Raw genomic sequence first — 12,480 nt, 5'->3', positions numbered from 1 at the left:
GAGAGTTGCTACTGGAACACTTCACAAAAATAAACTCATGGGCGGAATTGGTCTACCTAATATTACGGCTCATTACTACACCAATCTAATTAAGCAAAGTTTCCACTGGTGGTCCAAGGAGGAAGCCCCTGCTTGGTTAGATCTTGAGACCACGCTAAATCTAGATTCTGCTCCTAAAGAACTCATTCTCAAACAATTAATGAACATTAAAAATATTAGTACCAAAACGCACCCAATATTTATAGCGGCTAGCAAGGCCTGGTCTAAATTGGCTAGGCCAAAGAGAGGCTTGGATAGATTTGAATCTCTAAGTAATCTTGCCATTTCTTTCATTTTTGAACTATATAACAAAGTGGTCAACCCTCTATGGACAGAATATAAAATCATAAAATTAAAAGACATATTTGATGGGAAAATTTTTTTACCCTTTAATACTTTAAAAAGTAACTTTGGTGTTCCTTCTTCTGCTTTTTGCGAACATCAGATTGTAAAAGATCAGATACAAAAATTTCTCTCCAATAGACCTTTTTTCTCAGAAGCAGCACAAAATATCATTTGTAACCCTGATCACAAAATCTTTTGGAGCTACAAGTATATATATGGATGGTTCAATCATAACATCGAATTTGCTAAATCCCCGTTTATGTTAAAATGGGAGGAAGAGCTTCAACTAATAATTGATGCAGACGAGTGGGAAAAGGCTCTTGCCCGTACTTATTCCTCTACTATCTCAATGACTCTACAAGAGTCGTATTTTAAGATAGTTTCTCGGTGGTATCTAACTCCCGCAAGGCTGTCTTTGATTGGCAGTCGTAATTCCTCGGACTGTTGGAGAAATTGCGGCCATAGGGGTAATTTACTTCACATTTTCTGGAATTGCCCTAAGATAAAACCGCTATGGAAAAAGATTTCCGATATGATTAACGTTCTAATAGATGGGAATATGTCCTTTCCCCTCAGATGGCATTGCTTTCTGTTGGTCTAAATTTTATACATTTCTCTCTTAGGGCTATTGTTATTCATATCTTACTGATTACAAAAAATGCTATTGCATACAAATGGAAGAGTACTACTCCTCCTTCCGTCCAAGAGATTGTGGAGCAGATTGTTCTTCACAAGACATATGAACAAAAGTTCTCCATTGCTAACGATTGTTTTAAAAAATTTTCTGATAAATGGTCCCGTTGGTCAGAGGCTTTCCCATAACATACTGTAGTTTGAACTACTGTTTCGATTTTCGGAGATTCGTCCGCGTAGAAGTTTAGCTTATGCTGCTAGGCGTTTATGTGGTACTTTGATGTAAATGTGTTTACTTGTGTATGCATATCACAAATGTCTTCTCACTCCTTTTTTTCCCTTTTCTTTCCTTCCCTCTTTCCCATTTCCCCCTCCCACTCTTTCCTTAACTTCCTTATCCTTGTTTTTTCCACCACCTTTCAAATTTAAAATTTCAATAAAGTTAATTTGAAAAAAAAAAAAATATCTGGCCTGTATTTTGCTTTAAAACAGCAAAATAGTGTCTATAACTAGGCTAAGACAGCAAAAAAAAGTTCAATGGAGCAACAAAAATGCCACAATTTTTAGCCCACAGATAGGCGAGTCAGTTACCTCAGTTGTTTTTGTCTTACAGCAAAATTGTTTCAATAAGTAGGCTAAGACACAGCAAAGAAAATCAAACGGAGCCCTCAAATAGCAAAATTTCTAGCCCACAGATAGATGAACCGTGTGACGAAGATACACCATTTTCAAATATCTGGCCTGTATTTTTTTTTTCTCACAGCAAAATTGTGTCAATAAATAAGCTAAGACACATCAAAAAAAGTTCATTGTAGGCCTGAAATGCCACAATTTTTACACAACAGATAGGTGTGCCGTGTGACGGAGATACCAGACTTTAATTTATCTGGCCGGTATTTTTTTTATAAACAGAAAAATAGTGTCACTAATTAGCCAAAGACACAGCGAAAACAGTTCAATATAGTTCTGAAATGCCACAATTTATAGCCCACAGATAAGTGAGGAGTATGACAGAGATACCACACTGTAAAATATGTGGCCAATATTTTTATTTTTCACAGCAAAATAGTGTCACTAAATAGGGTAGTGTGGCGTTCTTGTGTGGTGTATGGCTGAGGGTTGTACTCCTGACAGGGTATGATGTATCCTATGGTGGCCAAGCTTTCTGTCAGGAGAAGGGTCCTTCCTTCTCAAATTAAGCCCCCGTTACACATAACGATGTCCCAGCGATCCCACCAACGATCCGACATGATGGGATCGCTGGGACATCGTTAGGCTGATCGCTGGTGAGCTGTCACAAGACAACCCCAGCGATCAGGATCAGTGACGCTGGTTTCTAATGCAAACATCGGGTATCCAGGAGCCGCTGTTTACCTTGGTAACCGGTGTACACGCTGGTTTCCAAGGTAAACAGCAGGTATTTAAGAGCCGCGCGACTCCTGGATACCCGCTGTTTACCTTGGAAACCAGCGTGTACGCCGGTTTCCAAGGTAAACAGCGGGTATCCAGGAGCCGCGGCTCCTGGATACCCGATGTTTACATTAGAAACCAGCGTCCAGCGTCGCTGATTGCTGGTCTCTCGCTGCCACATGCAGCGATGTGCGCTGGCCAGCGGGAGACCAGCGATCGAAAAACAACCCAGGCCGATGCTGCATGATCAGCGATAACCGGCAGGGTGGAGGGGGGGGCGGTCGCTGATCCCCGTCACACACAGCTATCTCACTAGCGAGATCGCTGTGGCATCACAAAATCAGCGATCTCGCTAGCGAGATCGCTGTGTGAGACGGGGCCTTTACACACACAGGAAACTCCACAATACATTGTTTGCACAGTAACTGCCTCTAGGCAGAAGATGATGATGGTGGCAGTAGTTGGTGTATTTGAGCCCCAGTCATGAAGCAGCAGTAAGAATTTGAAACGGAAGTCTTTTTACAGAAGGTAGAGGGGCAAATTATTATTTATAAACAGCAGTAAACTCCAGTGAAGGACAGAAATTTACTGTCCAAACATAGTCCCCAATCCCAAAGTTCTTTCTGTACATTGTCATCTCTGTGAATATGGTCCAAAAATTTTCCCACTTGTTTTTCTCTCTGTTCTAGTACTAGTCGAGTGTGATTTGCTAGCTCTTTCATTACAGAATAAACAGTTCTCATTCTATCAGTTAAACCTGTTAAATTGCAGAATTCTGGACTCAGAATAATAGGCCCTGTTGGCATTTTTCCTGGACCTATTGCTTTTTAGGATTGTGCATGACAGCAGGCTGTTTCAGGTCTGTGATCTCCTTGTTTTATTGAATTTTGTAATAATCAATAAAACTGATTTCACAGCCATCTGACTGCTTGAAAGTTTCCTCTGGAGTTAAATCCCAGTTGATATCATCAATACTATATGTACAATTGTTGTATTTGATAAGAAATATCTATCCAATCAGTTCTTTACTGCAAGCATCATAGAAGGCATGTGATCCAATTTTCGAGTGCAAATTGTACATTACATCCAGAACAGTTTTATTTCGAAGGACATTGTGGCTCACATCAATGCATGACATGATACTAGTCTCATACTGCAAAATTGAGCTGGTAAATACTTGCCACACAAGTTGTGTGTTCTGACTTCTGTAATATCATTTGGGTGATAATATTTCAGACCTATTTGCTTATTATTCATTATCTTCAAAAGCCTTCATAATATAATGTTGTAAAAGTGAAAGCAGATTGGTGAAGTTAGTGGTAACTCATTTGTCAAAGTAATTGTAATCTTTACTATTTCTCCATTGCGTGTGTGGCTAACCACCTAATTGATCTTATTTAGTTTCTTTGGCAACAAAAGAACAGCACCATCAAAACCACATGCTTTTCCTATTAATTCATCATGCTGGTAAAGTAGAGCTGACCTCAGGGATATAGATTCCATCTGTGGACTATAGTCAACATGGTAGTGGTACAAAATCCACTGGGGTCTAGCAATCAATTTGACATAGTTTGTGCACACCTGAATAGAGTTGCCAGAAAAAAACAGATTTTGATTCTATGACATGTTGGATGGATTGTATAGTGGAAACACCCATATCATGGAAGTCACGTCTGCGACCACCACGCTCACCAATTGACACATCTTGAAATCCAGCCGAAATATCAAAATCTCTAGCTTCTGGTGTAGCAACTGCAGGGGCTCCTTTTGATGTCCTCGTCCAACAAGTTCAGTATTAGTAGGAGATGGCTTGCCAGAATCCGGCCCACGAACACCAGGCTTGGGCGGTTGCGAGTCCTGGCCCCATGCTCTTCCACGTGCTCTTGCTCTTTCTGTCATTATTTAATCTAGAAGCTTTCGCTTTTGTAATACGTTGACTGAGTATAACACCGCCTAAGCATTCATCCTCTGCTCCTCAGACTTTCTATCTACACAGTGACTGCCTCTAGGCAGAAGATGATGATGGTGGTGAGCCCCAGTCATGAAGCAGCCGTCAGAATTTGAAACAGAAGCCGTTTTACTGAAAGTAATGGGGAAAATTATTATTTACAAACAGCAGTAAACTGATGTACAGGATTACACTCACGGTTGATGATTGCTGTGTATCTGCAGACAGGCAGATCTTTGTAACCTCTGTTTTTTTAAGTCAGATTCTCTCTTCTTCAGCACTGTGCTCTGCTTCTGTCCTGAGGTAATTCTTCCTCCAAGAGGTGCAATGGTAGTCTTCCTCATACGAAGACTATTAGCTCCCCTTTTCATGCCAGTCCCCTTTTTAAGTAAAGCCGGCAGTGAGAAAGTAGGTAATTCCTTCACCTACAAAATGGCTTCCTCTTCGCAAGATGTCCGACCACCAACTGCTACTTCAAATTTAAAACTCTTCCCCCAGGACTTGGTTCCTCCCCTTCTATGTGACTGTAGAGCTGCAGTCATTGGCTGACTGGCTGCTCTAAGGCAATTTTACAAAACCTTATGCATATTAAAACAGAGCTGGGTCACCTAATCAAGCCGGGCAGAAGATTAACCCTTTTTGTGTTACCTGTCAGCAGGTCTCACAATGTATTTAAAATGCACAGACCACATAAAAATTCACAGAATTTATATGAAAACATACTATATATACGGTATCCCATAGAAATAGCCACTTTTTGGGATACCACAGTAGCACACAGCAAAAACAGTTCAATATAGGCCTGAAATGCCACAATTTTTAGCCCACAGATAGTTGAGGCATGTGACAAAGATACCACACTGTAAAATATGTGGCCTGTATTTTTATTTCTTTTACAGCAAAATAGTTGTGAGAGATCTCATAGGGGAGGGGGGTGTCGACTTCAGTCACCTCGAGGAAGGGGAGAGAAAGACCCACAGGGATCGGCTCCAGGTCAGTCAGGGAACTGCACCGAGGGCAAATAGTCTCTGGAAAGGCTTCCCTTATAGGTACGAGTTAGTGAGGCGCTCCCAGTGAGGGGCGATATATATCACCAGTCCAGGCTGGGGAGATATATATATATAAACCTCCTGGCTGTTACTGCCAGAGTTCCTCACTAAAATAATATGGCATTCTGCCACCAGTTCCTCGTTCGAAATAAGCCCCGTCCGACAACAGGCTTATATCGGGTCAGAAACCAACCCGGGTAGCGTACCATTGACCAACTGAGCGTGCAGACTTGGGGATTTGCGAATCGAAATAAAAGAGCAGCCCAAGATTAATTTTATATTTAATCACCGAAAAGGCGCACTAGAAATATACAGGTATATATTTACAAGAACAATATTCAGTTATACAGTCAGAAGTGAAGTAAAAGGATAGGGTATAGATAGGTTGCAATTACCGTGTTATGTAGCATGTGACCACAGGGAGGCGTTGATGGATCACAGGTCCAAATCTTAGTTACAGGCTTTTTGGCTGCGTTAACTAACGTATCCTCCGGCCATTAGAAAACTAAGTCCAAAATTAGGGACCGCCAAATATATCTCCTAGGCTGTTCCCTCCCACACTCTGCTGCCACCCCTGTGCTGGACTGCCTCCCTTCTCCCATGTCTGAGAATATGATTTTCTGCCCAGAATCATGGATGGCCCATAACTTTCTGCCTGAAGCTCTAAGTGGGTCGGTGGCGCCGCCAATGGGTTCCGCTGGATTTTTATCTGCGCATAGTGACTAAATATGCCTAATGTATGTAATTCCTGGTAGCTATGCTTTATGACTCAATAACGCAGAGTGCTACAGGTGGCTACCAGGCACGGGCGTGTGGGGGAAAGAACACTGATTCGGATTATGTGCTCGGCTAGGCTCAGAGATATTGCATTCTGTTATTATAGGTCATTTTCCAGATTCAATACCTCAGAGCCTGCTGTGACTTGAACGTTGGTGTTTTCATATGCTTCAGTCAGGCAAAGAGCCAGCTGGCTGCAGCTGCAAAAAAAGTTTGAACCCTTGTGTTAAGAGCTTCAAAGAGTTTTTAATTAAAGAAAAACATTGCTTTGCTTTTTATGGCCTGGGGGAATGCCAAGGTGGGGGCACATTCCAGGAGGGACATCTTCGTTGTCACTCACAATACTGTCAAGAACTAACTAGGGTAACACACAGCACAAACAGTTGAATGGAGGCCTCAAATGCCACAATTTGCAACCCACAGATAGCTGAGTCGTGTGACAGAGATACCTCACGGTAAAATATGTGGCCTGTATTTTTTTTACAGCAAAATAGTGTCACTAACTAGGGTAGCACAAAGCAAAAACAGTTCAATGTAGGCCTGAAATGCCACAAACTTTAGCCCACAGATAGATGAGGCGTGTGACGGAGATACCACACTGTAAAATATGTGGCCTGTATTTTTTTTTTTTACAGCAAAATAGTGTCAACAACTAGGGTAGCACACAGCAAAAACAGTTGAATGGAGGCCTCAAATGCCACAATTTGCAGCCCACAGATAGATGAGGCGTGTAACGGAGATACCACACTTTCAAATATCTGGCCTGTATTTTTTTTGGCCAGTAAAATTGTGTCAATAAGTAGGCTAAGACACAACAAAAACAATTCTATGGAGGCCTGAAATGGCACAATTTTGACTGCAATGATATGCGAGAGGTGTGGTGGAAAAAATCTGCCCTGTAGCTAAATATTTTTTTAGCAGCTAAATATTTTTTTGGCAAGAAAATGGTGTCAAGAAATTGTATATGACACTTCAAAAATTTTTTACAGTACCACAAAAATGGCAGAATTTTCTGCGCACTCAGATGTGATCGCTGGGACTGGCAAACCCGTTTAAAATAGCTGGATTTTCATGCTGTACTATGAAAAGGATCTGGCTGTATTCTGCAGTGTCAACAAGCAAATGGAGAAAAAAAATTTGCTCTGGATTGCTTTTGAATTAAATAATCAGGATTAAGATGCAAAAAAATTATTCCTGGCCACTGATACTTAGGGCTATGTGATATCTATATACCTGCATACACTGCCTGCATGCCTTACACTGATTTGTACAGTGGGGCAAAAAAGTATTTAGTCAGTCAGCAATAGTGAAAGTTCCACCACTTAAAAAGATGAGAGGCCTCTGTAATTTACATCATAGGTAGACCTCAACTATGGGAGACAAACTGAGAAAAAAAAATCCAGAAAATCACATTGTCTGTTTTTTTTTCATTTTATTTGCATATTATGGTGGAAAATAAGTATTTGGTCAGAAACAAGCAATCAAGATTTCTGGCTCTCACAGACCTGTAACTTCTTCTTTAAGAGTCTCCTCTTTCCTCCACTCATTACCTGTAGTAATGGCACCTGTTTAAACTTGTTATCAGTATAAAAAGACACCTGTGCACACCCTCAAACAGTCTGACTCCAAACTCCACTATGGTGAAGACCAAAAAGCTGTCAAAGGACACCAGAAACAAAATTGTAGCCCTGCACCAGGCTGGGAAGACTGAATCTGCAATAGCCAACCAGCTTGGAGTGAAGAAATCAACTGTGGAAGCAATAATTAGAAAATGGAAGACATACAAGACCACTGATAATCTCCCTCGATCTGGTGCTCCACGCAAAATCCCACCCCGTGGGGTCAGAATGATCACAAGAACTGTGAGCAAAAATCCCAGAACCACGCGGGGGGGACCTAGTGAATGAACTGCAGAGAGCTGGGACCAATGTAACAAGGCCTACCATAAGTAACACACTACGCCACCATGGACTCAGATCCTGCAGTGCCAGACATGTCCCACTGCTTAAGCCTGTACATGTCCGGGTCCGTCTGAAGTTTGCTAGAGAGCATTTGGATGATCCAGAGGAGTTTTGGGAGAATGTCCTATGGTCTGATGAAACCAAACTGGAACTGTTTGGTAGAAACACAACTTGTCGTGTTTGGAGGAAAAAGAATACTGAGTTGCATCCATCAAACACCATACCTACTGTAAAGCATGGTGGTGGAAACATCATGCTTTGGGGCTGTTTCTCTGCAAAGGGGCCAGGACGACTGATCCGGGTACATGAAAGAATGAATGGGGCCATGTATCGTGAGATTTTGAGTGCAAACCTCCTTCCATCAGCAAGGGCATTGAATATGAAACGTGGCTGGGTCTTTCAACATGACAATGATCCAAAGCACACCGCCAGGGCAACGAAGGAGTGGCTTCGTAAGAAGCATTTCAAGGTCCTGGAGTGGCCTAGCCAGTCTCCAGATCTCAACCCTATAGAAAACCTTTGGAGGGAGTTGAAAGTCCGTGTTGCCAAGCGAAAAGCCAAAAACATCACTGCTCTAGAGGAGATCTGCATGGAGGAATGGGCCAATATACCAACAACAGTGTGTGGCAATCTTGTGAAGACTTACAGAAAACGTTTGACCTCTGTCATTGCCAACAAAGGATATATCACAAAGTATTGAGATGAAATTTTGTTTCTGACCAAATACTTATTTTCCACCATAATATGCAAATGAAATGAAAAAAAAACAGACAATGTGATTTTCTGGATTTTTTTTTCTCAGTTTGTCTCCCATAGTTGAGGTCTACCTATGATGTAAATTACAGACACCTCTCATCTTTTTAAGTGGTGGAACTTGCACTATTGCTAACTGACTAAATACTTTTTTGCCCCACTGTATATACCCACATACACTCCTTGCCTACCTAGAACTGCAAACTATATACCCCATAATTAGTCCTTAGTGTCAGGATCCTGTCAGCGCCGGCATGCAGCCTCCGCTGAGCAGGGACTTACCCGCACTGTAGGGGGGCCCGGGGTCAGGTACAGCTGGAAAGTACAGATACACAGGACCTGTGGACGCTGAAGTTTAGCAAGCAGTCACAGGACCTACGGTCATGTGACTGCAAGGGGGCGGGGCTTAGCATCCTGCTTTCAGAGATGGCAGGACACTATACAGAAATACTCAGAGTCAGGCAAAACGGAGGTCATACACAGAGATATCAGTAAAGTACCAGGGATGAGACAGAATGGATTGTCAGGGCCAAGCAGAAGTCAAAACCAAACAGACATAGAAGGTACCAAGTGGAATCCAAAGCAATATAAAGAGAACAGACCGAGTCGTACACAGAGAATCAAGCAACCAGAACACAGCACAAACACACTCAGGGGTCACCACACAATGCCAAGGGCGAAAGTATAACTGACAGGGATGGGAGCATCCTGAGGCTATAAGAAGCCTCTCCCAGAACCAGGGAGAGGCCACAATCATAGCCCCAGGTGTGCAGGTAAGCCTGCACTGGGATCACAACCTTTAACCCCAGAAATGCCAGTCATCAGCAATGGTTCCAGACATTAACCCACACATGTGCGAGTCAAACCCGCACTGAGATCATGACACTTAGAAGGACTGTTGATTTAGCTGGATTTGTGTATTCAATTATGGTATACCCACACTAACTTTGAAGCCCCCAAATCTGACCCTATCTTGGCAACAACTCTCCCTACACTATCTGATTCCAGAGCAGGGCAACACCAGGTCTGATTTAGACCTGATGATGCTGTGCGGCCAGCCAATCACTTTTATGCCACAACCAACATGGCAGACAATCACTGCATGTTGATTGGTGCTCTAAAGAGTGCCAAACATGCAGGGAGGGTCCTGAACTTCTGCCAAACTATCACTGAAATGCTCGGTGCTCACCGAGCACCGTGAGTACAGCGATGCTCGGGCAAGCACCGAGCATTACCGAGTATGCTCGCTCATCACTAGACACCACCACTAGATCACCAGGGTGAACGTGTTCCATGATGCAACAGCCAGGTTTTTTTTTCAAGAGTATTTATAATGCCCGTAAAAAAAAGTTTGCACAGTATGTTGATGTGTACCCCCAGGGGGGAAATGTTTGTCAACCCATACACTTAGTGTATGCTCATTTCAACCATAGGAGACCCGCTCCTTTAAATTGGGAAAAGATTTTTAGTATGCCTTCTTCCATGTCTCTTCCAAGGGGTATTGAGGTGCATCCAAATTTGGAGCATAGTGAGGACAAACTGCTGTCCCTTTAAGAAGATTAAAGTCCTCCTGATGGCACTCCTCCTTTAGCAGTCCCTCTTTCAATAAATGAAACAGGATGTGTCTGATGATGTGTCACACACCACATGTCCAGCTAAGGTTGTAAAATGTTAAAATTACATTTCCCAGTGAATACATTTGGCTTGGTTGAAAGCAATGCTAAAGATTAAAAATGCATCAAAAATGCTATGTGTGAGCATAGCCTAAGTGGTGGAGGAACATTTTTGTTTTGGGTTATTTATTTGGCCTTACATACAAATCATTACCCTGGAAATGATGTTCCTTAACATATTTCCCAGGAAAATCAATTTTGGCTTCGTTTTTGTATGTTTTATTGTGCACCTGTAAAAGTGGCGTAAGACTTTGACAACTTTGTTCACAGCAGTGACCTGGGAGTCAGAAATGCTTCCAGGGGTGTTCCCTTGTCATTTCAGCACAGTTCCCATCGATTTTAGACAATTTCAGACCCTAAAAAACCCCGGGGGGTCTCGGCAAAAATGCTCGGGTTTCCCATAGACTTACATTGGGCTTGTTGCTCGGGTTCAGCACCCGAGCATTCCAATTTTCTCGACCCAAGCAACGAGCACCCAAGCATTTTAGTGCTCGCCCATCAGTAGTAATGAGCATTAGGTAAGCAAATAAATTCCTATGCACAAGTATGTAAAATATAGATGTCAATAGTGCCCTAATCCAGAGTTTATAACAGCAATCTAAAAAAGTTACCATCATCCCGTAAAGATGTACCACAAGGAGATTGTTTGCTTTAATGATCTCTCTTCAAACAGATAATGGAGGACCCCATGCGTATCGCCACCACCGTTTGTGGCTTCCTCAGGGGTAATGAAATTGCCCCTGAGGATTAGGACACTATTAGCATCTATATTTTATATACTTGGGCACAGGATTTTATTTGCTTACCTAATTCCAAGAATTCCGATCTTTTTACAAATAAACACGAAAATATTAACCTAAATTTACCATTAACATAAAGCACAACATGTCATGAAAAAACAGTCTCCGAATCACTGGGACCCATTGAAGCATTCCAGAGTTATTACCACATAAAGTTACACTGGTCAGAATTTTTTTAAATTGTCCTGATCAGGAGAGTTAAAACGGACTCTCTCATGAAATCTATATTCACACATCCATGTGATATGTCCTAGTGCTGTATGCTTTTTTCTGACAGCTCATTGCATTTTATTGACCCACACACACACATCAGATTTAGAAACGCATTTGTACCTTTGGTCCGTGAGACTCGGAGCTTGTTCTATTCTCATCCACTTTGCCGATCAGACTCGGACATTTAAGTGAATGGGGATCCATGGTAAACGGATTACGCACTGGCAACACTTACCTCAGTGCTTCAATCATTTTTAACTGATACATTGTAAAGAGTCAATTCTTAAAAAAAAAAATCAGTCTACCTGCTTCAGTGAAGACAAAATGGATGAGAAAAGCAGCTTGGATGTCACTTGAGAAAAAAACCGTTCCTGTTATATCAGATAGTGACACTCACAGATGTGTGATTATAGCCTTATCAATGAATTTGCAACTTTTTGAAATGTTGCAACATTTTTGCACAACTGTAATCCAGTGACCTTATGAAATACCAACTCTGGTTAAATACAATTTTCACAGTTAAAGACTAAAAAGACAAAAAAAAGAGCATTTTTGATTTTAGGTAAAATTCATCAACTTGTGTGCACCATTTTGAAGACTTTGGCACAAAAAACAGCAACTAATACCACTTGGAAAAAAAGAAAAGTCACATAGAAAACAGAACGATAATAGAATGATGAACGATGATGCTGTTAGTTTATGGGGATAACAGCCACATTATATGTGCAAAACCGCACTCATGTTGTACTCATCTGAATCTGGACCTATGGCCACATGCACACATTGAGTATTTGGTGAGTTATTTACCCTAGTATTTGTAAGCCAAAACCAGGAGTGGGTGATAAATACAGAAGTGCTGCAAATGTTTCTATTATGCTT

General features: G+C 41.7%; 1 pseudogene; it reads right to left on the bottom strand.

The window, feature by feature from the left end:
• Window positions 1-2,975: 2,975 nt before the first annotated feature.
• Window positions 2,976-4,326, bottom strand: LOC141051270 (piwi-like protein 1 pseudogene; annotated as a pseudogene).
• Between the last annotated feature and the right edge of the window lie 8,154 nt (window positions 4,327-12,480).

This window comes from Dendrobates tinctorius, unplaced genomic scaffold (genome assembly GCF_039654945.1).
Source record: "Dendrobates tinctorius isolate UK_male_01 unplaced genomic scaffold, ASM3965494v1 ptg000011l, whole genome shotgun sequence".
Classification (NCBI taxonomy): Eukaryota; Metazoa; Chordata; class Amphibia; order Anura; family Dendrobatidae; genus Dendrobates; species Dendrobates tinctorius.
This window is presented reverse-complemented; position numbering and strand designations above follow the sequence as displayed.